Source organism: Bacillus rossius, unplaced genomic scaffold (genome assembly GCF_032445375.1).
Source record: "Bacillus rossius redtenbacheri isolate Brsri unplaced genomic scaffold, Brsri_v3 Brsri_v3_scf493, whole genome shotgun sequence".
NCBI lineage: Eukaryota > Metazoa > Arthropoda > Insecta > Phasmatodea > Bacillidae > Bacillus > Bacillus rossius.
Genome location: NW_026962693.1, coordinates 6,999 through 32,372, shown reverse-complemented (window position 1 = coordinate 32,372; position 25,374 = coordinate 6,999). Strand labels below are relative to the sequence as shown.

General features: G+C 44.6%; 7 non-coding genes and 9 pseudogenes across 7 annotated transcripts; all 16 read left to right on the top strand.

The window, feature by feature from the left end:
- The first annotated feature begins 1,512 nt into the window (after window positions 1-1,512).
- LOC134544752 (U2 spliceosomal RNA) lies at window positions 1,513-1,691 on the top strand (annotated as a pseudogene).
- A 656-nt stretch (window positions 1,692-2,347) lies between these two features.
- Window positions 2,348-2,512, top strand: LOC134544760 (U2 spliceosomal RNA; annotated as a pseudogene).
- Window positions 2,513-2,921: 409 nt separating this feature from the next.
- On the top strand, window positions 2,922-3,112 carry LOC134544754 (U2 spliceosomal RNA). The gene has a single exon (XR_010078021.1). It is a non-coding gene; the product is annotated as a U2 spliceosomal RNA (small nuclear RNA).
- A 10,512-nt stretch (window positions 3,113-13,624) lies between these two features.
- On the top strand, window positions 13,625-13,803 carry LOC134544751 (U2 spliceosomal RNA; annotated as a pseudogene).
- A 657-nt stretch (window positions 13,804-14,460) lies between these two features.
- LOC134544755 (U2 spliceosomal RNA) lies at window positions 14,461-14,625 on the top strand (annotated as a pseudogene).
- Window positions 14,626-15,034: 409 nt separating this feature from the next.
- On the top strand, window positions 15,035-15,227 carry LOC134544765 (U2 spliceosomal RNA). The gene has a single exon (XR_010078025.1). It is a non-coding gene; the product is annotated as a U2 spliceosomal RNA (small nuclear RNA).
- A 658-nt stretch (window positions 15,228-15,885) lies between these two features.
- Window positions 15,886-16,050, top strand: LOC134544759 (U2 spliceosomal RNA; annotated as a pseudogene).
- Window positions 16,051-16,460: 410 nt separating this feature from the next.
- On the top strand, window positions 16,461-16,653 carry LOC134544761 (U2 spliceosomal RNA). The gene has a single exon (XR_010078022.1). It is a non-coding gene; the product is annotated as a U2 spliceosomal RNA (small nuclear RNA).
- A 656-nt stretch (window positions 16,654-17,309) lies between these two features.
- On the top strand, window positions 17,310-17,474 carry LOC134544758 (U2 spliceosomal RNA; annotated as a pseudogene).
- Window positions 17,475-17,884: 410 nt separating this feature from the next.
- On the top strand, window positions 17,885-18,077 carry LOC134544750 (U2 spliceosomal RNA). The gene has a single exon (XR_010078019.1). It is a non-coding gene; the product is annotated as a U2 spliceosomal RNA (small nuclear RNA).
- A 656-nt stretch (window positions 18,078-18,733) lies between these two features.
- LOC134544757 (U2 spliceosomal RNA) lies at window positions 18,734-18,898 on the top strand (annotated as a pseudogene).
- Window positions 18,899-19,313: 415 nt separating this feature from the next.
- Window positions 19,314-19,506, top strand: LOC134544764 (U2 spliceosomal RNA). The gene has a single exon (XR_010078024.1). It is a non-coding gene; the product is annotated as a U2 spliceosomal RNA (small nuclear RNA).
- A 656-nt stretch (window positions 19,507-20,162) lies between these two features.
- On the top strand, window positions 20,163-20,330 carry LOC134544762 (U2 spliceosomal RNA; annotated as a pseudogene).
- A 410-nt stretch (window positions 20,331-20,740) lies between these two features.
- On the top strand, window positions 20,741-20,931 carry LOC134544763 (U2 spliceosomal RNA). The gene has a single exon (XR_010078023.1). It is a non-coding gene; the product is annotated as a U2 spliceosomal RNA (small nuclear RNA).
- A 656-nt stretch (window positions 20,932-21,587) lies between these two features.
- On the top strand, window positions 21,588-21,752 carry LOC134544756 (U2 spliceosomal RNA; annotated as a pseudogene).
- Window positions 21,753-22,159: 407 nt separating this feature from the next.
- On the top strand, window positions 22,160-22,350 carry LOC134544753 (U2 spliceosomal RNA). The gene has a single exon (XR_010078020.1). It is a non-coding gene; the product is annotated as a U2 spliceosomal RNA (small nuclear RNA).
- Window positions 22,351-25,374: the final 3,024 nt, after the last annotated feature.

The following is a 25,374-nucleotide window of genomic DNA, read 5'->3' as shown; positions in this document are numbered from 1 at the left end:
TAAGGTTTGCAGGTGTTAGACACCTTGTTTTCCATCAATACTCTGCACAATGTCTAATATTTAAAAGTTTTCAGCCCAGAGCTTCACTCCACATATAACATCATTACTTGAAATATCTTAAGTTTGCAGGTGTTAGACACCTTGTATAACGCTTCGTGCGAGCTCTTCTAGCAAAAATTTAATTTTTTTATTTTTTATTTTTCATTAATTTTCTTTTTCAGTGCTATGTATGTTTCTCTTTTCTCTTACAGGTTTGATCATTATTTAAGTTTGTGAGGGTTAGACCCTCTGTATAATTTTTATTTCTCTGCTGTGTATCTTCATTCATTTCCTTTCCCAAGTGTAACATGAAGTATTTAAGGCATGCTTAGATTTGCAAAGTTGAAGGCCAGTGCCAAAGTCTGTTCTCAACCTTAACTTCTACTTCTCAACAGCAATAACTGAATGCTTGTTTACAAGATTTATCCTTGCATTGGCTACTATGCCAATTTAACATCTAGCATCTGTGGTAGGAAGGCCCCCAAGTGTGTGTGCGGGACTGACCTGAGGTGACTGGGTGGTAAGGGTCTGTCATGAGCAGGCCTTTAGTGCCCCTAAGGCTGCCACCCTTTTTACTTTCAATTTATCTGGTGCTTGTTCTTTGTAATAATGCATGGCCACAAACAACTGGCACTTCTACATTAATGTTTAAATTCACTCCCCTAACTATCATAAATCTTAAAGAGGAGTGGGAAATACACCCCTGCCCAGGCCTGGTCTTGCACACAACAGGGATTGTGCACAAACTGTAGGCCAGCATTCAGAACCTAATTACAGTCAGGTTAACCATTAGGCTCCCGCCCTCATCGTGTCATTCCTCGGAGTGATGCGGTGGGGGCGGGGGGGGCCACGGCGTATAGGGCCGTACCCTGGCTGGGGCGGCACCGCGTCGTGGCTTGTAGGGACTTCAATACCTTCTGGTGTCCATGTTTGGTTGGTCCTCTCTGAGGCCGGCCAAGTGTGCATGCCCTAATAGCTTGTTAGGAGAGCAGTATGGAGGCACTGTGATGTAGAGGGTGGGGGGCAGCCATAAGCTGGGTTTCTTTGGGGCAGGCAGCCTGCCCATTAAACTAAAATATCTTAAGTAACTTCAGGAGGGGCTACTCCCCGGAGTAAATTTAGTTGTGGTAAAAGTGCATATGTGTGTTTAATTATTTAAGGACCGCGGGGAGCTAGGCTCCTTGTTCGTGAATATTTTATATCTTAAGAGGGTTTTTGTTTTCTTTTCCTTGCAACAGACTAGTTCTGTTTTAACGTAACTTCTTTCTTTTAGTCTAGTTAGTGACTTGCGGGGACTAGTTCCCCTTTTAACGTAACTTCTTACCTCCCGCCTTTGAGGGAGGGAACCGGCCCCAGGGGCACGGTGGGATTAGTTTCACTTTAATTCTCCCATAATCTTTGGTTTTCCGGGCGCTAGGTGCCCCTTTTTCCATTTCCTAATATGTGTTTTTTAATATTGTAAAGGGTTTTGAGATATTGCTAATAAATAGCTTTCAAATCTGTTCTTATCAGCTTAATATCTGATACGTCCTGCATCGCAGGACCAGAATATTAAACTGATTTTTGGAACAGGGCGGAGTGCTAGGGGCTTGCCCCACCTCCGCCGCGGGTTGGCCCGGTATTGCAGTACCACCGGGATCGGCCCACCACAAAATGTAATAAACTTTAAGTTTGTTTTAAATGTAATAAACATTGTTACCAACTTGTAAGAATGGATGATAGTGAAAAATTGATTGTTGTAATGTAATGTGCCCAAGTGCAGAGACAATACAGAAAAGTCGTGTGTACATTCAACAAATGAAGAGGAAGAGAAAGCTGATCCAGTAGGTGCTGCCAGGGGCGGCCGAACAGGAACTACAAGGATGCCCAAGGGACGAACTTGGAATGCGAGAACATGTAGGAACTTAGCAATTTTGTGTGCAGAATAATAGGAATTAATTATTTTATTTTATCATACAATGTAGTGCTTGTTGTGAATGTTTAATAAATTTAGCTGTGTGAGAAAAAATTCAATATAATTAACAATTAGGCAGTGTTAAATGATAATAATGATGATGTATTGAAAATGTATTTTGTCATGTCGATGCGTGAGTTTATGTAAGTGTGTGGTTAAGGCTTGTTGTGAAACCTTTTATTACTATTATTGTTATTCATTACTCATGTTAATATTTGTATGAATTGTATTGACTTTTTTTTATCTGTTGAACTACATGTGTTTGGTTAATGGAGTTTTACAATGTGCAATATTAATTTTGATGTGTATTTTAAGGGATGTTTCTCGGCCTTTCGGCTAAGATCAGAGTGTAGTATCGCTTCTCGGCCTTTTGGCTAAGATCGAAGTGTAGTATCTGCGATTCTTCTACACTTTGTCTTGGCAGCATTTTTTGTGACGGATTGCCCCCGGACCTGGTCCGGGGAGTGCGATTGACCCTGCTGGCCACTGCCTAGTGCATGCCAGCATGGGGGCACATTGCTTAGCAACGTTAAATATCTGTTTAGATAAAATTATATTGACAATTAAAATGTAATGTATAAAGTCAACTCTCCCATGAGAATCATTCTTGCCTTATTGAAACTGCAGTTAATCTAAGGGACCAGCTTGTGCTGCAGCAAGTGGAAAGTACGGTAATTGTAAGAGCGTTGTTATGGATATACCAAGTTTTTTGTTTATTGCTGGTGAATAGTGATTCATTTGGATTGTAATACCTCGTGTCACTGTATTGAAGATATTATCAATGTACAGACCATGCTTGTGCATGTGTGGTGTAGAGTATGACGGCTCGTCGAAAGTGTACAGTCGTTTATGGAAGTCAGTAGACCTTGTTATAGCATTTGATTTAGTAATAGGGAGCCCATATAGCTCCTGGTTCATTAGGATTGTTATCGCTTCTCGGCCTTTTGGCTAAGATCAAAGTGTAGTATCTGTTCTTATCAGCTTAATGATCTAGCCCCGAGAAGTGATTAGTTAAATAACTGTGCTCAAGAAAAGATCGTCGCAGAGGTGTTCGTGCTGTATTCACTCCGGCACGAAACGACCATACTTCCAGCAGTTCCGAGGATGGATCGACTGCTGCTGCGCCTAGGGAGGACATGGGGAACTACATGGAGATAAGGTAGGTGGTAGTCTGGCACTTGTGTTTTGTTTTTAAGTAAGTTCTTGTGGCCATCTTGTTTATTTACTTGTTTTCTTTCTGCAAGCTTTCGGCCATCTTGCATTAATTATTTGAATTTCTATTTGTCTGGCCATTTGTTGTTTGTTTATTTGAATTAAATTCGTTAATCGCGGCCATCTTTTATTGCAAACATTTAAAGTTTAACTGTTACATTTAATTTGTTAATATCTGCATAGCTTTTTGTACCTGTTAAAGTAAAGTAACTACCTATCTCGCCTTTAATTTTCCAAGTGCCAAACTATCACCTAGTAATTCCTGCAACTCAGTGTTTTGTTATGTAAGCCCCATTTCAGGTTCCCGACTGTAACTTGCATTCGTGACTCGTAGCTTTTACTGTTCACCCAAAATAATTTTGTTTATTTAAATTCTTTTTCAGTAATACATTTTTCCGAATAATATTTAGTTGCTTTTCATATATATATTAAATTAGAGTCAATCTTTTTACTGCAGTTCCTATATTTAAATAACCACATTTAATTAATACCTGTACTTGATCTTGCTGTTTAACATTTAACTTCTACCCACAGTCTCGCCCTTGTGTTTGAATTTTTTAGCTCGGGCAAATACCACATTTAATTTTTCCTCAATTTAACTAATACCTTCAAGGCGAGTCGCGTAACTACAGTCGAAGATCGTCGCCCCTAAAGGCCTTTGGAACCCCTTCCCAAGTGTATCTTGTTTTTCTTGAGCCTGTGTAATTGTTTTTGTCCTGTCTCCTGACTGTGTGTGTTCAATGGCCGACAGTCCCTTGTGAATAATCTGTGTGCATCCTATAGTTTCTGTTAAGTTTTTGCCTGTCTCTCAATTTTCCCATATTAATAATTCAATTGTTCAACATTTAAAGTAATTTCTGTATTTATTTTGGCTTAAATTCACTTTGCTCGCGATAATTATATTGCCTTGTGCCCAGGCATATCTAGTGTAATCGTGTTTAATTCTGATTTGAATTCATAACTAGGGGCAGTAAATAATTCCATATTCAGAGATTTAATTTTTCCCATTAATAGTTTCAGTGTATTTTGTCTGCTTAACTTTAAATTCAGTTTTTCGCGACCTCGTGGTTGAGTTATTTAGCGAGGTCGGTCGCCATTTTTCAACTTCCTTCTTCTTCACAGATGCTTCGCATGTGACTTCCTGTTCGTGTCCATGGATATGCACACCAGGGGTTGAGTGTTGTGTTTGTCTTGTGTTTATTGTAATTGTTCAGTGACTTGTTTTTGTGCTTGAATCCGCCATATTGCTTTCTTTCGAATTAGCTAAAATAAATTAAAGTACTATTTATTTCTATATTTACCTTGCTGATTAAATACGCCATATTGTTTTCAGAGTAACTATTAATTGGTAATTAAAGTAATACTTATTGAATATATCTATCTATTATTATTATAATATTTATTTAATTAATTGAATATTCCTTAATTTTCTTGCAGATTTAATATATTTACCTTTTCATTTTTATCCATAGTAATTAACCAATACATCTCAAATCTTGCTGTTGAATCTTTTAACTTAATTCCATTTACATTCTTATAGCATCACCTCAACCATATTTATTTAATTAATTAGTTTCAAGCACCTGTACCTGTCTTATTTGTTTGTATATTTTGTTTCCTTTGTAGTGCTGATCGGTAAGTGAGTAACTGTCTCTTGTCTGTGTTGTGCTAGTATTTGTGTTGCGACTTTGTAAGTGTTCTGTTGTTGTGTTTTGCTCCTTCCAGCACTCTAGTGTACTTGTGTTGTAAGGCCCAGCCCTTGACACATTTGTACACCCCCCTAGTGTTCCAGAAACCTAGGGCACAACCAGTGACCTTGTAGTGTCTTGAGCCGCCTGTGTAGTTCTTCTCAGGACAGCGAACTGCTCCAGAAGCGGTCGTCGCTTGTCTGTTTACAGCTGCCCAGGAGAAGAGTGCCTGACTCTTAGCCCGGCACTCGGCTTGCCGCTGCACCCCCGGATTTGACTGTTGCTTCTTGGTTTACCAAGTAGCAGCCCCACCGATTGTGACTTGTGATATTTTCTTTTTAGTGGCCTGTACCTGATTAGTTTTAAGTAGAGTTTTATTTACCTTTCAGAGTTTATACTTTAGTAGAGTTCTATATATTGTTAGGTGGTTAATTGTTATATTTTCAGAGTCTATTGTTTCCTTATTTTTCAGGGTACTCTATACATACCCTTAGTGTTATCTTGTTATAAGAGTTTGTATATATTGTTCTTTTACAGATCTAGTTGTTTGCTGCTGTGCGGCTGTGTTGTTCTCTTTTTGTTAGTGTAAGTGTTTTTCAGGATGCCCGTGCGTCCCAGCTTCGTGGCGTTGCCGGCCCCCAGAGGAGATCCAGTGCCCTGCGTGTGTGCGGCTTCAGCAGTTCGGGTCTGTCTTCGGACGACTGGCTGATCTGGCGGCGCATGTGCGCCGGGCGCATGACTCTGCGGGGCTATGGTTTCGCTGTGAGATTTGTAGGCCGCACGAAGAGATCCGGTCCCTGAGGGCAGCAAGGCTGCATTTTGAGACGGTGCACCCGGGCCGGGGCATCGAGCCGGCGCTGCCGGAGGCGGATGGTACGGACTCGGATCTCGCGTCTGATGATGAGGAGGAGGATGAGAGGGTTGCCGTTCGGGAGATGGTGTCCTTGGTGCGTGACCCGGGTGAGCCGGGGTGCCTGCGCGTGCCGGTGCCACTACCGGCCGAGTTGACGTGCATCCTCTGTGGGACGCATGGCTTCGGGCTGAGGATCCGGGGGCGGTATTCAGCATGGTCGGACATGTGGAAGCACATGAAGCGACACCACCCAGAGGTGACTGCGGTGGAGTTCCGCTGCAGGTTCTGTGCTTCCGCATTTTCGGGCGCTGGATATCCGCTGAGGGTGGCTCAGAACCACGTTGCCAACGTCCACAGAGCTGAGGTGCGGAGACTCGCGGCACGCCAGGCGCGAGAGGCAGGCCTGGGCGCGCCAGCACGGACTCCACCTGCTCGTGTGGCCCGGCGGGAGGCACGGCGCTCCTCAGATGAAGACGCTGATGATCCGCAGCCCCGGCCGTTGCCGCCGCGGCTGCCGTCTCCGGTGCCTGGTCCCTCCCACCGTCTCTCTCCGCCTGCACGAGAGGAAGGCCAGGAGACATGTGTTGTTTTGCCCCCCAGGAAGAAGAGACGGACATCACCTGGACCCGTCACGCCGGCGCGCGACGATGCAACGGGGAGGGAGGCTTTGTTTCTGTGCCGCAGGAAGAAGCTGTCACTGTCGCTCCGCCACGACACCCCTCCCTGGATCACCGGCACCCAAAGGGACTCCGGCACCTGCGCTCCCGCAGGTGACCACCAACGAGGAGGAGGCGGCCCAGCTTCTGTCCAGAATGCTGCCGCTGCACCCGAGGCCATCACCAGGCCCGGCGTGCCGTCCCTCCTATACCGAACGGGAGGATGTCCCAGCGCCGGCGCCGGAGCAGGAGTGCATCGGAGTAGAGGAGGAGAGAGGAGAGGGTCTGCCACCCAGGGACTGGCAGACCGGAGATGCCCCCAGTATGTCTCCTGGGGGAAGCACACCTGAGCAGCGGACTGCACCGGAGTTGCACGTGGTGCCAGCCCACCTCATCAGGTTCCCACTCCTGCACTCGGAGGGAGGAACCCAAACTGATCCAGACCATGATGAGGAGCTGCCAGGAAGATGTGAGATGGGGACGCAGACGGAGGATGACGTCGCCCCAGAGCAGGAGGCTGCCGACGCGGCGGTGCAGGCGGAGGTGCCGGCGCCGGTGGAGCCAACTGTGGGCGTGGTCGGGGGGAGGGTGCGGCCTCCCCCGGCCGCGCGGGAGCTGTCTGGTCCTGGCGTGGGGCTGCCCACCCAGAATGCCCGGGAGGTACGAGAGGAGGTCCCCCGGGCGCGTCACGGCCAGCAGCCCAGGGAGAACCGCCACCAGGTCCGAGGACGCCCAGCAGAGGCGGCAGACCACCAGTCCGCCTCGGAAGACGAAGGAGAAGACGGCGAACCCGAGGTCCGGCCCAGCCAAGTCCAGCTGGAGTGGATGGCTCGGATCTCGGCAGCCGAGGAAGACTGGGAATCCCTGGAGCACGTCTGCGACGAGTACACGGAGTTTGTCGTCGCCCTCAAGGTACGAGAAGAAGAGGGGGCGCGGCACGTGCTCCAGGGGGTGGCGAAGGAGCGAGGGGTGGCCGGAGAGGGCCCGGCAACCCCGCCCGCCAGCGCAGGCGGCGGCCGGCATTTGCATTTGACGGGGAGGCCGCCGCCAAGATCCAGAAATTGTACAGGGCCAACCCCAAGAAGGCGATGCAGGAGATCCTGGAAACAGAGTCTCCCTATTGCCGGATTGCGGGAGCCCGCCTGCAGGACCACTTCACAGAGACATTCTCAGACCATGGCTACGAAGTGGGTCCCACGCCTGCAGGTTGCGCACTGGCACACGATGATCCGACAGAGGAGGAAGTGGACGAGCTGGCCAGACCATTCACCACCAGGGAGGTCGCGAAGAAGCTCGCCCGCACCAAGAACACGGCACCTGGGCAGGATGGCATCAGGTACAATTTGTTGAAGAGGGCTGACCCAGGTTGCCACGTGCTTGCGGCCCTCTACACCGCAGTGCACGCCCACAATCGTGTCCCCGGATCGTGGAAGAGGTCCAACACGGTCCTCATCTACAAGGATGGCGACAAGGACGTCCCAGACAACTGGCGTCCGATTGCGCTCAGCACCACCATTTCCAAGCTGTTCCTGTCGGTGGTCGCTGCCCGCCTGGGCGCGTGGGCTGCCCGGACGGGGCGCATCTCCAAGCAGCAGAAGGGCTTCATGGAGTACGAGGGCTGCTTGGAGCACAACTTTGTCCTGCAGTCCATCCTGGATGACTGCAGGGCGAAGAACGCGAGGTCGCCATCGCCTGGCTGGATCTCGCCAACGCGTTCGGGTCCATCCCGCACGCGTACATCCAGCACTCGCTCACAGAGATGAGGGTACCCGAGACGCTGCGTGCCCTCATCGCGGACCTGTACCACGGCGGGACGACACGGGTCCGTTCCGAGGATGGCTTCACGGAGGAGATCCCGATCCGTGCTGGCGTCCGTCAGGGCTGTCCCCTCAGCCCCATTCTCTTCAACCTCAGCATGGAGGCAGTGCTGAGGACGGCCGCCAGAAGGGAGGAAGAGTTGGGCTACTCTGTCCTCGAGCACCACCACGCCATCCTCGCCTACGCAGATGACATCGTCCTCATCGGGCGGGACCCCCGAGAGCCTGCAGACCCTGCTGGATGGGGTCAACGAGGCCGGTAACTGGGCCGGCTTGCGCTTCAAGCCCAGAAAATGCGCATCACTTCACATAGACTGCAGGACCGGGTCGCCGGGTGATGCGCCAGCCTGGAGCGCAACCTGGGGTGCAACCCACCGTGATGCAGGTTGCCGGGGTCCCGATCGCCGCACTCGCTGAGGGCGACACGTATCGTCACCTGGGTGTTTCGACAGGTTACCGGAATGCCCAGTCGCCCGAGCAAGAAGTGGAAGCCATGGGGGCAGATCTCGACAAGATCCACGCCAGTCTCCTCGCCCCCTGGCAGAAGATCAACGCAGTCTCGACATTCCTCCAGTCGAGGCTGCAATTCATCTTGAGGGGAGGCCGCGTCAGGAAAGCTGTGGTGACGCGGTTCGACAAGAAGATGAAGAAGTACCTGCAAGGAGTGGATGCACCTCCCCTTGCGTGCCACTCCGCTCATCGTCCACGCCCCAACGCATGAGGGGGGAGCTGGTCTCCTCCCACTCGCAGACATGTGTGACTTGGCCACGGTCACGCATGGCTACAGGCTCCTGACGTGCAAGGACCCTGACGTAAAAGACTTGGCGTGGGCCAGCTTGTTCCAGACAACAAAGCAGAAGCTGGGCAAGCAGGAAATTTCGAAAGATGACATGGTGGGGTTCCTCAACGGGGAGACCGAGGGCGAGTTCAACCGTGATGGTGGCGCCTGGGGAACCACTGGACCTTCACACGAAGTGCAGGAAGGCGCCTCAAGAAGAGCACAGGAACGAAATGGCGCTGGAGTGAGGAGCTCCAGGAGGTCCAGATGGAAATCCCCGCACCTGAAAGTGCCGCGGGCCGCATCCTGGTCGGTCCCGGGGCACGCTCCCAAGTCTACCGGCGTCTGGCCACGGCCCGGCGCCAGGAGTACAGAAGGAGACTCGTGGCCCTTTCCAGATCAGGGGAAGGCCATGGAACCGGTCTCCCGGAACCCCGCCAGCTCCCACTTCCTCCGGGATGGCAAGTTTACTCGCTTCGCAGAATGGCGCTTCATTCACAGGGCACGTCTCAACGTGGTGCCCCTGAATGGAGCTCTGCGAGGACCAGCGAGGAACAAGATGTGCCGGCGGTGTCTTCACCCCAACGAGACGCTGCCGCACGTCCTCAACCACTGCGGCCGCCACTCCGCCGCCTGGCAGCACCCGCCACAACTCGGTGCTGCACAGGCTGGCCGCTGCCATCCCGAGGGACCCGGGCGTGGAGGTGCGGGTGAACCGTGCCGTGCCCCACACCGGGTCCTTGCTCCGTCCTGACCTGGTGGTCGTGGACGAGCCCAGGAAGAAGATCTCCATAGTGGATGTCGCGGTCCCGTTCGAGAACCGGAGCCAGGCTTTGGATCTCGTGCGGAACCACAAAGACGACGAAATACCAGGGGTTGGCAGACACACTGACTGCGCAGGGCTACACAGTTTTCAACGAGGCCCTCGTTGTCGGGTCCCTCGGATCCTGGGACCCGTGCAACGACTACGTCCTCCAGCAGTTACGTGTCCGCTGGAGGTACGCACGGAAGATGCGGCACCTCATGGTGTCTGACGTCATCAGGTGGTCCCGTGACATCTACACCGAGCACGTCACGGGCCACCGTCAGTAACCAGGTGGAGGCGCCGCCTGCCAACCCGCAACCAGTCCCAGACCAGGCCCCCGCAGTCCGGGGTCGTGGCCGTGGGAGAGGACAAGGTGGTCGTCGACCAAGGGGCAGACCAGGACCACAACCATGATGTGGGCCCCGGGCGCTGGAGCCGCGGTGCCCGCAACACCGTGGTTCGTGCCCCAACAATCGGCCACTCGGCGCCGCACCGCTGGGGGCACCAGCCCCCCACCGTTGGACCACCGGTGGAAGGGGGGGACCTGAGAGCCCCCCCGACGAAAACAGAAGTGCTGCCGGAGCGCACCAGCGCTCCACCGTTGGACCACCGGTGGAAGGGGAGGGACGCAGGTGCCCTCCCCGCTGAACACAGAAGTAGATGGCCATGGAGGCACCAGCCTCCCACCGTTGGATCACCGGTGGAAGGGGGGACTTGTGAGCCCCTCTGCAGAAAACTGAAGCAGAGGCCCGAGTGCCCAGCACTCCGCCGCGGGATCAGCGTGGGAGCAGGGTGCCTGTCCGGGCCCTGTCGTGTGCCAATGTGTGTTTGTGTGCGGACGTCTAAGTGTTGGACCGATAATGTTGTGGTTGGACCCCTAGATTTAGTTGACGAGGACGCTTTTGCCCCCCACCCTACCAGGAAGTATCAATCATGCCTGAATGCCATCATTGTTCACACTTGCAATCTCCACCACGCAATAATAATATCTACCTATTTTACACCACAGTTAAATTTGCCACTGTTCCTGCTTCCACAATAGTCATCGAACCATTAATAGCCACCCCAGCACAACACCTCAACCTAACTCACAATTAAAATAGAGCCACACACGTTTAATAACAATAATTTCCCTATGAATTTGTAAACTTAATAGCACATATGCAGCCACTGCCATAAAAAAGAAATAAAACACCAGTCACCTAATATAATGCACTCCCCATAGAGCCACATGCGGTCACTAACTATAATTCCCCCTGACATTGTAAACTTTCCTAACATTTTTGTCTCCAGCACAATAACGTACAATTAATATAACAGCAACAACAGACACCTAAAATAAATCACTCCTCGGTTTAATAATAACAAACTTCTTCTAATACCATATATACAAACCACTAGTCAAAATAGCACACTTTCAACCTCTAACTTATTAATTAAAATGCCACACAATAACCCAAGCACTTGTAACTCTTAGTAAACATCACCACAAAACTAATTACACATGTATGACCCGCCTTACTCTCAATATTGTTAAACTCACCTAAACCCACCCGTCGTAACATCACTCCCCAGTTTAATGATTTATTTTCTCCCATCCCCAATAATAACAATTAACCTGAATCTCCCCCTCTCAACACACTTCAATCTGCCTCTGCTTCTAAAATAGTCATGCATCAATAGCAGCCACCTCACCACAACTCAACACCTAAATCACAATTAAAATAGAGCCATATGCATTTAATTACAATAATTCCCCCCTGACCTAGTGCACCTGCTTAACACTGCCATAAAACACAAATATAAAACAACAGCATCACCAGACACCTAAATAAATCACCCCTCAGTTCAATAATTTCAAACTTCTTCTAATCCCATATACAAAAACCACTAGTAAAATAGCACACTTTTAACCTCTGACTTACTAAATCAAATGCCAAATATATCCCAAACACTTGTAACAAATAGTAAACACTACCACACAACTAATTACATTTGAACATCCTACCTAACACACAATACAGTAAAATTCACCTAAACCACCCATCGTAGCATCACTTTCAAAACTAATGACTTTCTCCTCTCCCCAATAATAAAAACAACATTCAACCTAAAACAACCCCTTTCAAGAAACTGCAATCTAATTTTCCCTGGTAAACAATACTATCTAAATAGTCTAAAACAATCATTTCTTTTAAATTGTTATTATTTGTTACTTTCTGAACAGCTTGCCCCCTCCATCTGAGATATTTTAAGTTTGTGGGTGTTAGACACCTTGTGTAGTTTATTAAAACTTATGTATTCTACAATGATGTTACTTAAGGTTTGCAGGTGTTAGACACCTTGTTTTCCATCAATACTCTGCACAATGTCTAATATTTAAAAGTTTTCAGCCCAGAGCTTCACTCCACATATAACATCATTACTTGAAATATCTTAAGTTTGCAGGTGTTAGACACCTTGTATAACGCTTCGTGCGAGCTCTTCTAGCAAAATTTAATTTTTTTATTTTTTTATTTTTCATTAATTTTCTTTTTCAGTGCTATGTATGTTTCTCTTTTCTCTTACAGGTTTTGATCATTATTTAAGTTTGTGAGGGTTAGACCCTCTGTATAATTTTTATTTCTCTGCTGTGTATCTTCATTCATTTCCTTTCCCAAGTGTAACATGAAGTATTTAAGGCATGCTTAGATTTGCAAAGTTGAAGGCCAGTGCCAAAGTCTGTTCTCAACCTTAACTTCTACTTCTCAACAGCAATAACTGAATGCTTGTTTACAAGATTTATCCTTGCATTGGCTACTATGCCAATTTAACATCTAGCATCTGTGGTAGGAAGGCCCCCAAGTGTGTGTGCGGGACTGACCTGAGGTGACTGGGTGGTAAGGGTCTGTCATGAGCAGGCCTTTAGTGCCCCTAAGGCTGCCACCCTTTTTACTTTCAATTTATCTGGTGCTTGTTCTTTGTAATAATGCATGGCCACAACAACTGGCACTTCTACATTAATGTTTAAATTCACTCCCCTAACTATCATAAATCTTAAAGAGGAGTGGGAAATACACCCCTGCCCAGGCCTGGTCTTGCACGGGATTGTGCACAAACTGTAGGCCAGCATTCAGAACCTAATTACAGTCAGGTTAACCATTAGGCTCCCGCCCTCATCGTGTCATTCCTCGGAGTGATGCGGTGGGGGCGGGGGGGCCACGCGTATAGGCCGTACCCTGGCTGGGGCGGCACCGCGTCGTGGCTTGTAAGGGACTTTCAATACCTTCTGGTGTCCATGTTTGGTTGGTCTCTCTGAGGCCCGGCCAAGTGTGCATGCCCTAATAGCTTGTTAGGAGAGCAGTATGGAGGCACTGTGATGTAGAGGGTGGGGGGCAGCCATAGCTGGGTTTCTTTGGGGCAGGCAGCCTGCCCATTAAACTAAAATATCTTAAGTAACTTCAGGAGGGGGCTACTCCCGGAGTAAATTTAGTTGTGGTAAAAGTGCATATGTGTGTTTAATTATTTAAGGACCCGCGGGGAGCTAGGCTCCTTGTTCGTGAATATTTTATATCTTAAGAGGGTTTTTGTTTTCTTTTCTTGCAACAGACTAGTTCTGTTTTAACGTAACTTCTTTCTTTTAGTCTAGTTAGTGACTTGCGGGGACTAGTTCCCCTTTTAACGTAACTTCTTACCTCCCGCCTTTGAGGGAGGGAACCGGCCCCAGGGGCACGGTGGGATTAGTTTCACTTTAATTCTCCCATAATCTTTGGTTTTCCGGGCGCTAGGTGCCCCTTTTTCCATTTCCTAATATGTGTTTTTAATATTGTAAAGGGTTTTGAGATATTGCTAATAAATAGCTTTCAAATCTGTTCTTATCAGCTTAATATCTGATACGTCCTGCATCGCAGGACCAGAATATTAAACTGATTTTTGGAACAGGGCGGAGTGCTAGGGGCTTGCCCCACCTCCGCCGCGGGTTGGCCCGGTATTGCAGTACCACCGGGATCGGCCCACCACAAAATGTAATAAACTTTAGTTTGTTTTTAAATGTAATAAACATTGTTACCAACTTGTAAGAATGGATGATAGTGAAAAATTGATTGTTGTAATGTAATGTGCCAAGTGCAGAGACAATACAGAAAAGTCGTGTGTACATTCAACAAATGAAGAGGAAGAGAAAGCTGATCCAGTAGGTGCTGCCCAGGGGCGGGCCGAACAGGAACTACAAGGATGCCCAAGGGACGAACTTGGAATGCGAGAACATGTAGGAACTTAGCAATTTTGTGTGCAGAATAATAGGAATTAATTATTTTATTTTATCATACAATGTAGTGCTTGTTGTGAATGTTTAATAAATTTAGCTGTGTGAGAAAAAATTCAATATAATTAACAATTAGGCAGTGTTAAATGATAATAATGATGATGTATTGAAAATGTATTTTGTCATGTCGATGCGTGAGTTTATGTAAGTGTGTGGTTAAGGCTTGTTGTGAAACCTTTTATTACTATTATTGTTATTCATTACTCATGTTAATATTTGTATGAATTGTATTGACTTTTTTTTATCTGTTGAACTACATGTGTTTGGTTAATGGAGTTTTACAATGTGCAATATTAATTTTGATGTGTATTTTAAGGGATGTTTCTCGGCCTTTCGGCTAAGATCAGAGTGTAGTATCGCTTCTCGGCCTTTTGGCTAAGATCGAAGTGTAGTATCTGCGATTCTTCTACACTTTGTCTTGGCAGCATTTTTTGTGACGGATTGCCCCCGGACCTGGTCCGGGGAGTGCGATTGACCCTGCTGGCCACTGCCTAGTGCATGCCAGCATGGGGGGCACATTGCTTAGGCAACGTTAAATATCTGTTTAGATAAAATTATATTGACAATTAAAATGTAATGTATAAAGTCAACTCTCCCAGAGAATCATTCTTGCCTTATTGAAACTGCAGTTAATCTAAGGACCAGCTTGTGCTGCAGCAAGTGGAAAGTACGGTAATTGTAAGAGCGTTGTTATGGATATACCAAGTTTTTTGTTTATTGCTGGTGAATAGTGATTCATTTGGATTGTAATACCTCGTGTCACTGTATTGAAGATATTATCAATGTACAGACCATGCTTGTGCATGTGTGGTGTAGAGTATGACGGCTCGTCGAAAGTGTACAGTCGTTTATGGAAGTCAGTAGACCTTGTTATAGCATTTGATTTAGTAATAGGGAGCCCATATAGCTCCTGGTTCATTAGGATTGTTATCGCTTCTCGGCCTTTTGGCTAAGATCAAAGTGTAGTATCTGTTCTTATCAGCTTAATATCTGATACGTCCTGCATCGCAGGACCAGAATATTAAACTGATTTTTGAACAGGGCGGAGTGCTAGGGGCTTGCCCCACCTCCGCCGCGGGTTGGGCCCGGTATTGCAGTACCACCGGGATCGGCCCCACCACAAAATGTAATAAACTTTAAGTTTGTTTTAAATGTAATAAAACATTGTTACCAACTTGTAAGAATGGATGATAGTGAAAAATTGATTGTTGTAATGTAATGTGCCCAAGTGCAGAGACAATACAGAAAAGTCGTGTGTACATTCAACAAATGAAGAGGAAGAGAAAGCTGATCCAGTAGGTGCTGCCAGGGGCGGCCGAACAGGAACTACAAGGATGCCCAAGGGACGAACTTGGAATGCGAGAACATGTAGGAACTTAGCAATTTTGTGTGCAGAATAATAGGAATTAATTATTTTATTTTATCATACAATGTAGTGCTTGTTGTGAATGTTTAATAAATTTAGCTGTGTGAGAAAAAATTCAATATAATTAACAATTAGGCAGTGTTAAATGATAATAATGATGATGTATTGAAAATGTATTTTGTCATGTCGATGCGTGAGTTTATGTAAGTGTGTGGTTAAGGCTTGTTGTGAAACCTTTTATTACTATTATTGTTATTCATTACTCATGTTAATATTTGTATGAATTGTATTGACTTTTTTTTATCTGTTGAACTACATGTGTTTGGTTAATGGAGTTTTACAATGTGCAATATTAATTTTGATGTGTATTTTAAGGGATGTTTCTCGGCCTTTCGGCTAAGATCAGAGTGTAGTATCGCTTCTCGGCCTTTTGGCTAAGATCGAAGTGTAGTATCTGCGATTCTTCTACACTTTGTCTTGGCAGCATTTTTTGTGACGGATTGCCCCCGGACCTGGTCCGGGGAGTGCGATTGACCCTGCTGGCCACTGCCTAGTGCATGCCAGCATGGGGGCACATTGCTTAGGCAACGTTAAATATCTGTTTAGATAAAATTATATTGACAATTAAAATGTAATGTATAAAGTCAACTCTCCCATGAGAATCATTCTTGCCTTATTGAAACTGCAGTTAATCTAAGGGACCAGCTTGTGCTGCAGCAAGTGGAAAGTACGGTAATTGTAAGAGCGTTGTTATGGATATACCAAGTTTTTTGTTTATTGCTGGTGAATAGTGATTCATTTGGATTGTAATACCTCGTGTCACTGTATTGAAGATATTATCAATGTACAGACCATGCTTGTGCATGTGTGGTGTAGAGTATGACGGCTCGTCGAAAGTGTACAGTCGTTTATGGAAGTCAGTAGACCTTGTTATAGCATTTGATTTAGTAATAGGGAGCCCATATAGCTCCTGGTTCATTAGGATTGTTATCGCTTCTCGGCCTTTTGGCTAAGATCAAAGTGTAGTATCTGTTCTTATCAGCTTAATATCTGATACGTCCTGCATCGCAGGACCAGAATATTAAACTGATTTTTGGAACAGGGCGGAGTGCTAGGGGCTTGCCCCACCTCCGCCGCGGGTTGGCCCGGTATTGCAGTACCACCGGGATCGGCCCACCACAAAATGTAATAAACTTTAAGTTTGTTTTAAATGTAATAAACATTGTTACCAACTTGTAAGAATGGATGATAGTGAAAAATTGATTGTTGTAATGTAATGTGCCCAAGTGCAGAGACAATACAGAAAAGTCGTGTGTACATTCAACAAATGAAGAGGAAGAGAAAGCTGATCCAGTAGGTGCTGCCAGGGGCGGCCGAACAGGAACTACAAGGATGCCCAAGGGACGAACTTGGAATGCGAGAACATGTAGGAACTTAGCAATTTTGTGTGCAGAATAATAGGAATTAATTATTTTATTTTATCATACAATGTAGTGCTTGTTGTGAATGTTTAATAAATTTAGCTGTGTGAGAAAAAATTCAATATAATTAACAATTAGGCAGTGTTAAATGATAATAATGATGATGTATTGAAAATGTATTTTGTCATGTCGATGCGTGAGTTTATGTAAGTGTGTGGTTAAGGCTTGTTGTGAAACCTTTTATTACTATTATTGTTATTCATTACTCATGTTAATATTTGTATGAATTGTATTGACTTTTTTTTATCTGTTGAACTACATGTGTTTGGTTAATGGAGTTTTACAATGTGCAATATTAATTTTGATGTGTATTTTAAGGGATGTTTCTCGGCCTTTCGGCTAAGATCAGAGTGTAGTATCGCTTCTCGGCCTTTTGGCTAAGATCGAAGTGTAGTATCTGCGATTCTTCTACACTTTGTCTTGGCAGCATTTTTTGTGACGGATTGCCCCCGGACCTGGTCCGGGGAGTGCGATTGACCCTGCTGGCCACTGCCTAGTGCATGCCAGCATGGGGGCACATTGCTTAGGCAACGTTAAATATCTGTTTAGATAAAATTATATTGACAATTAAAATGTAATGTATAAAGTCAACTCTCCCATGAGAATCATTCTTGCCTTATTGAAACTGCAGTTAATCTAAGGGACCAGCTTGTGCTGCAGCAAGTGGAAAGTACGGTAATTGTAAGAGCGTTGTTATGGATATACCAAGTTTTTTGTTTATTGCTGGTGAATAGTGATTCATTTGGATTGTAATACCTCGTGTCACTGTATTGAAGATATTATCAATGTACAGACCATGCTTGTGCATGTGTGGTGTAGAGTATGACGGCTCGTCGAAAGTGTACAGTCGTTTATGGAAGTCAGTAGACCTTGTTATAGCATTTGATTTAGTAATAGGGAGCCCATATAGCTCCTGGTTCATTAGGATTGTTATCGCTTCTCGGCCTTTTGGCTAAGATCAAAGTGTAGTATCTGTTCTTATCAGCTTAATATCTGATACGTCCTGCATCGCAGGACCAGAATATTAAACTGATTTTTGGAACAGGGCGGAGTGCTAGGGGCTTGCCCCACCTCCGCCGCGGGTTGGCCCGGTATTGCAGTACCACCGGGATCGGCCCACCACAAAATGTAATAAACTTTAAGTTTGTTTTAAATGTAATAAACATTGTTACCAACTTGTAAGAATGGATGATAGTGAAAAATTGATTGTTGTAATGTAATGTGCCCAAGTGCAGAGACAATACAGAAAAGTCGTGTGTACATTCAACAAATGAAGAGGAAGAGAAAGCTGATCCAGTAGGTGCTGCCAGGGGCGGCCGAACAGGAACTACAAGGATGCCCAAGGGACGAACTTGGAATGCGAGAACATGTAGGAACTTAGCAATTTTGTGTGCAGAATAATAGGAATTAATTATTTTATTTTATCATACAATGTAGTGCTTGTTGTGAATGTTTAATAAATTTAGCTGTGTGAGAAAAAATTCAATATAATTAACAATTAGGCAGTGTTAAATGATAATAATGATGATGTATTGAAAATGTATTTTGTCATGTCGATGCGTGAGTTTATGTAAGTGTGTGGTTAAGGCTTGTTGTGAAACCTTTTATTACTATTATTGTTATTCATTACTCATGTTAATATTTGTATGAATTGTATTGACTTTTTTTTATCTGTTGAACTACATGTGTTTGGTTAATGGAGTTTTACAATGTGCAATATTAATTTTGATGTGTATTTTAAGGGATGTTTCTCGGCCTTTCGGCTAAGATCAGAGTGTAGTATCGCTTCTCGGCCTTTTGGCTAAGATCGAAGTGTAGTATCTGCGATTCTTCTACACTTTGTCTTGGCAGCATTTTTTGTGACGGATTGCCCCCGGACCTGGTCCGGGGAGTGCGATTGACCCTGCTGGCCACTGCCTAGTGCATGCCAGCATGGGGGCACATTGCTTAGGCAACGTTAAATATCTGTTTAGATAAAATTATATTGACAATTAAAATGTAATGTATAAAGTCAACTCTCCCATGAGAATCATTCTTGCCTTATTGAAACTGCAGTTAATCTAAGGGACCAGCTTGTGCTGCAGCAAGTGGAAAGTACGGTAATTGTAAGAGCGTTGTTATGGATATACCAAGTTTTTTGTTTATTGCTGGTGAATAGTGATTCATTTGGATTGTAATACCTCGTGTCACTGTATTGAAGATATTATCAATGTAAACAGACCATGCTTGTGCATGTGTGGTGTAGAGTATGAACGGGCTCGTCGAAAGTGTACAGTCGTTTATGGAAGTCAGTAGACCTTGTTATAGCATTTGATTTTAGTAATAGGGAGCCCATATAGCTCCTGGTTCATTAGGATTGTTATCGCTTCTCGCCTTTTGGCTAAGATCAAAGTGTAGTATCTGTTCTTATCAGCTTAATATCTGATACGTCCTGCATCGCAGGACCAGAATATTAAACTGATTTTTGGAACAGGGCGGAGTGCTAGGGGCTTGCCCCACCTCCGCCGCGGGTTGGCCCCGGTATTGCAGTACCACCGGGATCGGCCCACCACAAAATGTAATAAACTTTAAGTTTGTTTTAAATGTAATAAACATTGTTACCAACTTGTAAGAATGGATGATAGTGAAAAATTGATTGTTGTAATGTAATGTGCCCAAGTGCAGAGACAATACAGAAAAGTCGTGTGTACATTCAACAAATGAAGAGGAAGAGAAAGCTGATCCAGTAGGTGCTGCCAGGGGCGGCCGAACAGGAACTACAAGGATGCCCAAGGACGAACTTGGAATGCGAGAAACATGTAGGAACTTAGCAATTTTGTGTGCAGAATAATAGGAATTAATTATTTTATTTTATCATACAATGTAGTGCTTGTTGTGAATGTTTAATAAATTTAGCTGTGTGAGAAAAAATTCAATATAATTAACAATTAGGCAGTGTTAAATGATAATAATGATGATGTATTGAAAATGTATTTTGTCATGTCGATGCGTGAGTTTATGTAAGTGTGTGGTTAAGGCTTGTTGTGAAACCTTTTATTACTATTATTGTTATTCATTACTCATGTTAATATTTGTATGAATTGTATTGACTTTTTTTTATCTGTTGAACTACATGTGTTTGGTTAATGGAGTTTTTACAATGTGCAATATTAATTTTGATGTGTATTTTAAGGATGTTTCTCGGCCTTTCGGCTAAGATCAGAGTGTAGTATCGCTTCTCGGCCTTTTGGCTAAGATCGAAGTGTAGTATCTGCGATTCTTCTACACTTTGTCTTGGCAGCATTTTTTTGTGACGGATTGCCCCCGGACCTGGTCCGGGGAGTGCGATTGACCCTGCTGGCCACTGCCTAGTGCATGCCAGCATGGGGGCACATTGCTTAGGCAACGTTTAAATATCTGTTTAGATAAAATTATATTGACAATTAAAAGTAATGTATAAAGTCAACTCTCCCATGAGAATCATTCTTGCCTTATTGAAACTGCAGTTAATCTAAGGGACCAGCTTGTGCTGCAGCAAGTGGAAAGTACGGTAATTGTAAGAGCGTTGTTATGGATATACCAAGTTTTTTGTTTTATTGCTGGTGAATAGTGTTTCATTTGGATTGTAATACCTCGTGTCACTGTATTGAAGATATTATCAATGTACAGACCATGCTTGTGCATGTGTGGTGTAGAGTATGACGGCTCGTCGAAAGTGTACAGTCGTTTTATGGAAGTCAGTAGACCTTGTTATAGCATTTGATTTAGTAATAGGGAGCCCATATAGCTCCTGGTTCATTAGGATTGTTATCGCTTCTCGGCCTTTGGCTAAGATCAAAGTGTAGTATCTGTTCTTATCAGCTTAATATCTGATACGTCCTGCATCGCAGGACCAGAATATTAAACTGATTTTTGGAACAGGGCGGAGTGCTAGGGGCTTGCCCACCTCCGCCGCGGGTTGGCCCGGTATTGCAGTACCACCGGGATCGGCCCACCACAAAATGTAATAAACTTTAAGTTTGTTTTAAATGTAATAAACATTGTTACCACTTGTAAGAATGGATGATAGTGAAAAAATGATTGTTGTAATGTAATGTGCCCAAGTGCAGAGACAATACAGAAAAGTCGTGTGTACATTCAACAAATGAAGAGGAAGAGAAAGCTGATCCAGTAGGTGCTGCCAGGGGCGGCCGAACAGGAACTACAAGGATGCCCAAGGGACGAACTTGGAATGCGAGAACATGTAGGGAACTTAGCAATTTTGTGTGCAGAATAATAGGAATTAATTATTTTATTTTATCATACAATGTAGTGCTTGTTGTGATGTTTAATAAATTTAGCTGTGTGAGAAAAAATTCAATATAATTAAACAATTAGGCAGTGTTAAATGATAATAATGATGATGTATTGAAAATGTATTTTGTCATGTCGATGCGTGAGTTTATGTAAGTGTGTGGTTAAGGCTTGTTGTGAAACCTTTTATTACTATTATTGTTATTCATTACTCATGTTAATATTGTATGAATTGTATTGACTTTTTTTTTATCTGTTGAACTACATGTGTTTGGTTAATGGAGTTTTACAATGTGCAATATTAATTTTGATGTGTATTTTAAGGGATGTTTCTCGGCCTTTCGGCTAAGATCAGAGTGTAGTATCGCTTCTCGGCCTTTTGGCTAAGATCGAAGTGTAGTATCTGCGATTCTTCTACACTTTGTCTTGGCAGCATTTTTTGTGACGGATTGCCCCCGGACCTGGTCCGGGGAGTGCGATTGACCCTGCTGGCCACTGCCTAGTGCATGCCAGCATGGGGGCACATTGCTTAGGCAACGTTAAATATCTGTTAGATAAAATTATATTGACAATTAAAATGTAATGTATAAAGTCAACTCTCCCATGAGAATCATCTTGCCTTATTGAAACTGCAGTTAATCTAAGGGACCAGCTTGTGCTGCAGCAAGTGGAAAGTACGGTAATTGTAAAGAGCGTTGTTATGGATATACCAAGTTTTTTGTTTATTGCTGGTGAATAGTGATTCATTTGGATTGTAATACCTCGTGTCACTGTATTGAAGATATTATCAATGTACAGACCATGCTTGTGCATGTGTGGTGTAGAGTATGACGGCTCGTCGAAAGTGTACAGTCGTTTTATGGAAGTCAGTAGACCTTGTTATAGCATTTGATTTAGTAATAGGGCCATATAGCTCCTGGTTCATTAGGATTGTTATCGCTTCTCGGCCTTTTGGCTAAGATCAAAGTGTAGTATCTGTTCTTATCAGCTTAATGATCTAGCCCCGAGAAGTGATTAGTTAAATAACTGTGCTCAAGAAAAGATCGTCGCAGAGGTGTTCGTGCTGTATTCACTCCGGCACGAAACGACCATACTTCCAGCAGTTCCGAGGATGGATCGACTGCTGCTGCGCCTAGGGAGGACATGGGGAACTACATGGAGATAAGGTAGGTGGTAGTCTGGCACTTGTGTTTTGTTTTTAAGTAAGTTCTTGTGGCCATCTTGTTTATTTACTTGTTTTCTTTCTGCAAGCTTTCGGCCATCTTGCATTAATTATTTGAATTTCTATTTGTCTGGCCATTTGTTGTTTGTTTATTTGAATTAAATTCGTTAATCGCGGCCATCTTTTATTGCAAACATTTAAAGTTTAACTGTTACATTTAATTTGTTAATATCTGCATAGCTTTTTGTACCTGTTAAAGTAAAGTAACTACCTATCTCGCCTTTAATTTTCCAAGTGCCAAACTATCACCTAGTAATTCCTGCAACTCAGTGTTTTGTTATGTAAGCCCCATTTCAGGTTCCCGACTGTAACTTGCATTCGTGACTCGTAGCTTTTACTGTTCACCCCAAAATAATTTTGTTTATTTAAATTCTTTTTCAGTAATACATTTTTCCGAATAATATTTAGTTGCTTTTCATATATATATTAAATTAGAGTCAATCTTTTTACTGCAGTTCCTATATTTAAATAACCACATTTAATTAATACCTGTACTTGATCTTGCTGTTTAACATTTAACTTCTACCCACAGTCTCGCCCTTGTGTTTGAATTTTTTAGCTCGGGCAAATACCACATTTAATTTTTCCTCAATTTAACTAATACCTTCAAGGCGAGTCGCGTAACTACAGTCGAAGATCGTCGCCCCTAAAGGCCTTTGGAACCCCTTCCCAAGGTGTATCTTGTTTTTCTTGAGCCTGTGTAATTGTTTTTGTCCTGTCTCCTGACTGTGTGTGTTCAATGGCCCGACAGTCCCTTGTGAATAATCTGTGTGCATCCTATAGTTTCTGTTAAGTTTTTTGCCTGTCTCTCAATTTTCCCATATTAATAATTCAATTGTTCAACATTTAAAGTAATTTCTGTATTTATTTTGGCTTAAATTCACTTTGCTCGCGATAATTATATTGCCTTGTGCCCAGGCATATCTAGTGTAATCGTGTTTAATTCTGATTTGAATTCATAACTAGGGGCAGTAAATAATTCCATATTCAGAGATTTAATTTTTCCCATTAATAGTTTCAGTGTATTTTGTCTGCTTAACTTTAAATTCAGTTTTTCGCGACCTCGTGGGTGAGTTATTTAGCGAGGTCGGTCGCCATTTTTCAACTTCCTTCTTCTTCACAGATGCTTCGCATGTGACTTTCCTGTTCGTGTCCATGGATATGCACACCAGGGGTTGAGTGTTGTGTTTGTCTTGTGTTTATTGTAATTGTTCAGTGACTTGTTTTTGTGCTTGAATCCGCCATATTGCTTTCTTTCGAATTAGCTAAAATAAATTAAAGTACTATTTATTTCTATATTTACCTTGCTGATTAAATACGCCATATTGTTTTCAGAGTAACTATTAATTGGTAATTAAAGTAATACTTATTGAATATATCTATCTATTATTATTATAATATTTATTTAATTAATTGAATATTCCTTAATTTTCTTGCAGATTTAATATATTTCCCTTTTCATTTTTATCCATAGTAATTAACCAATACATCTCAAATCTTGCTGTTGAATCTTTTAACTTAATTCCATTTACATTCTTATAGCATCACCTCAACCATATTTATTTAATTAATTAGTTTCAAGCACCTGTACCTGTCTTATTTGTTTGTATATTTGTTTCCTTTGTAGTTGCTGATCGGTAAGTGAGTAACTGTCTCTTGTCTGTGTTGTGCTAGTATTTGTGTTGCGACTTTTGTAAGTGTTCTGTTGTTGTGTTTTGCTCCTTCCAGCACTCTAGTGTACTTGTGTTGTAAGGCCCAGCCCTTGACACATTTGTACACCCCCCTAGTGTTCCAGAAACCTAGGGCACAACCAGTGACCTTGTAGTGTCTTGAGCCGCCTGTGTAGTTCTTCTCAGGACAGCGAACTGCTCCAGAAGCGGTCGTCGCTTGTCTGTTACAGCTGCCCAGGAGAAGAGTGCCTGACTTCTTAGCCCGGCACTCGGCTTGCCGCTGCACCCCCGGATTTGACTGTTGCTTCTTGGTTTACCAAGTAGCAGCCCCACCGATTGTGACTTGTGATATTTTCTTTTTAGTGGCCTGTACCTGATTAGTTTTAAGTAGAGTTTTATTTACCTTTCAGAGTTTATACTTTAGTAGAGTTCTATATATTGTTAGGTGGTTAATTGTTATATTTTCAGAGTCTATTGTTTCCTTATTTTTCAGGGTACTCTATACATACCCTTAGTGTTATCTTGTTATAAGAGTTTGTATATATTGTTCTTTTACAGATCTAGTTGTTTGCTGCTGTGCGGCTGTGTTGTTCTCTTTTTGTTAGTGTAAGTGTTTTTCAGGATGCCCGTGCGTCCCAGCTTCGTTGCGTTGCCGGCCCCAGAGGAGATCCAGTGCCCTGCGTGTGTGCGGCTTCAGCAGTTCGGGTCTGTCTTCGGACGACTGGCTGATCTGGCGGCGCATGTGCGCCGGGCGCATGACTCTGCGGGGCTATGGTTTCGCTGTGAGATTTGTAGGCCGCACGAAGAGATCCGGTCCCCTGAGGGCAGCAAGGCTGCATTTTGAGACGGTGCACCCGGGCCGGGGCATCGAGCCGGCGCTGCCGGAGGCGGATGGTACGGACTCGGATCTCGCGTCTGATGATGAGGAGGAGGATGAGAGGGTTGCCGTTCGGGAGATGGTGTCCTTGGTGCGTGACCCGGGTGAGCCGGGGTGCCTGCGCGTGCCGGTGCCACTACCGGCCGAGTTGACGTGCATCCTCTGTGGGACGCATGGCTTCGGGCTGAGGATCCGGGGGCGGTATTCAGCATGGTCGGACATGTGGAAGCACATGAAGCGACACCACCCAGAGGTGACTGCGGTGGAGTTCCGCTGCAGGTTCTGTGCTTCCGCATTTTCGGGCGCTGGATATCCGCTGAGGGTGGCTCAGAACCACGTTGCCAACGTCCACAGAGCTGAGGTGCGGAGACTCGCGGCACG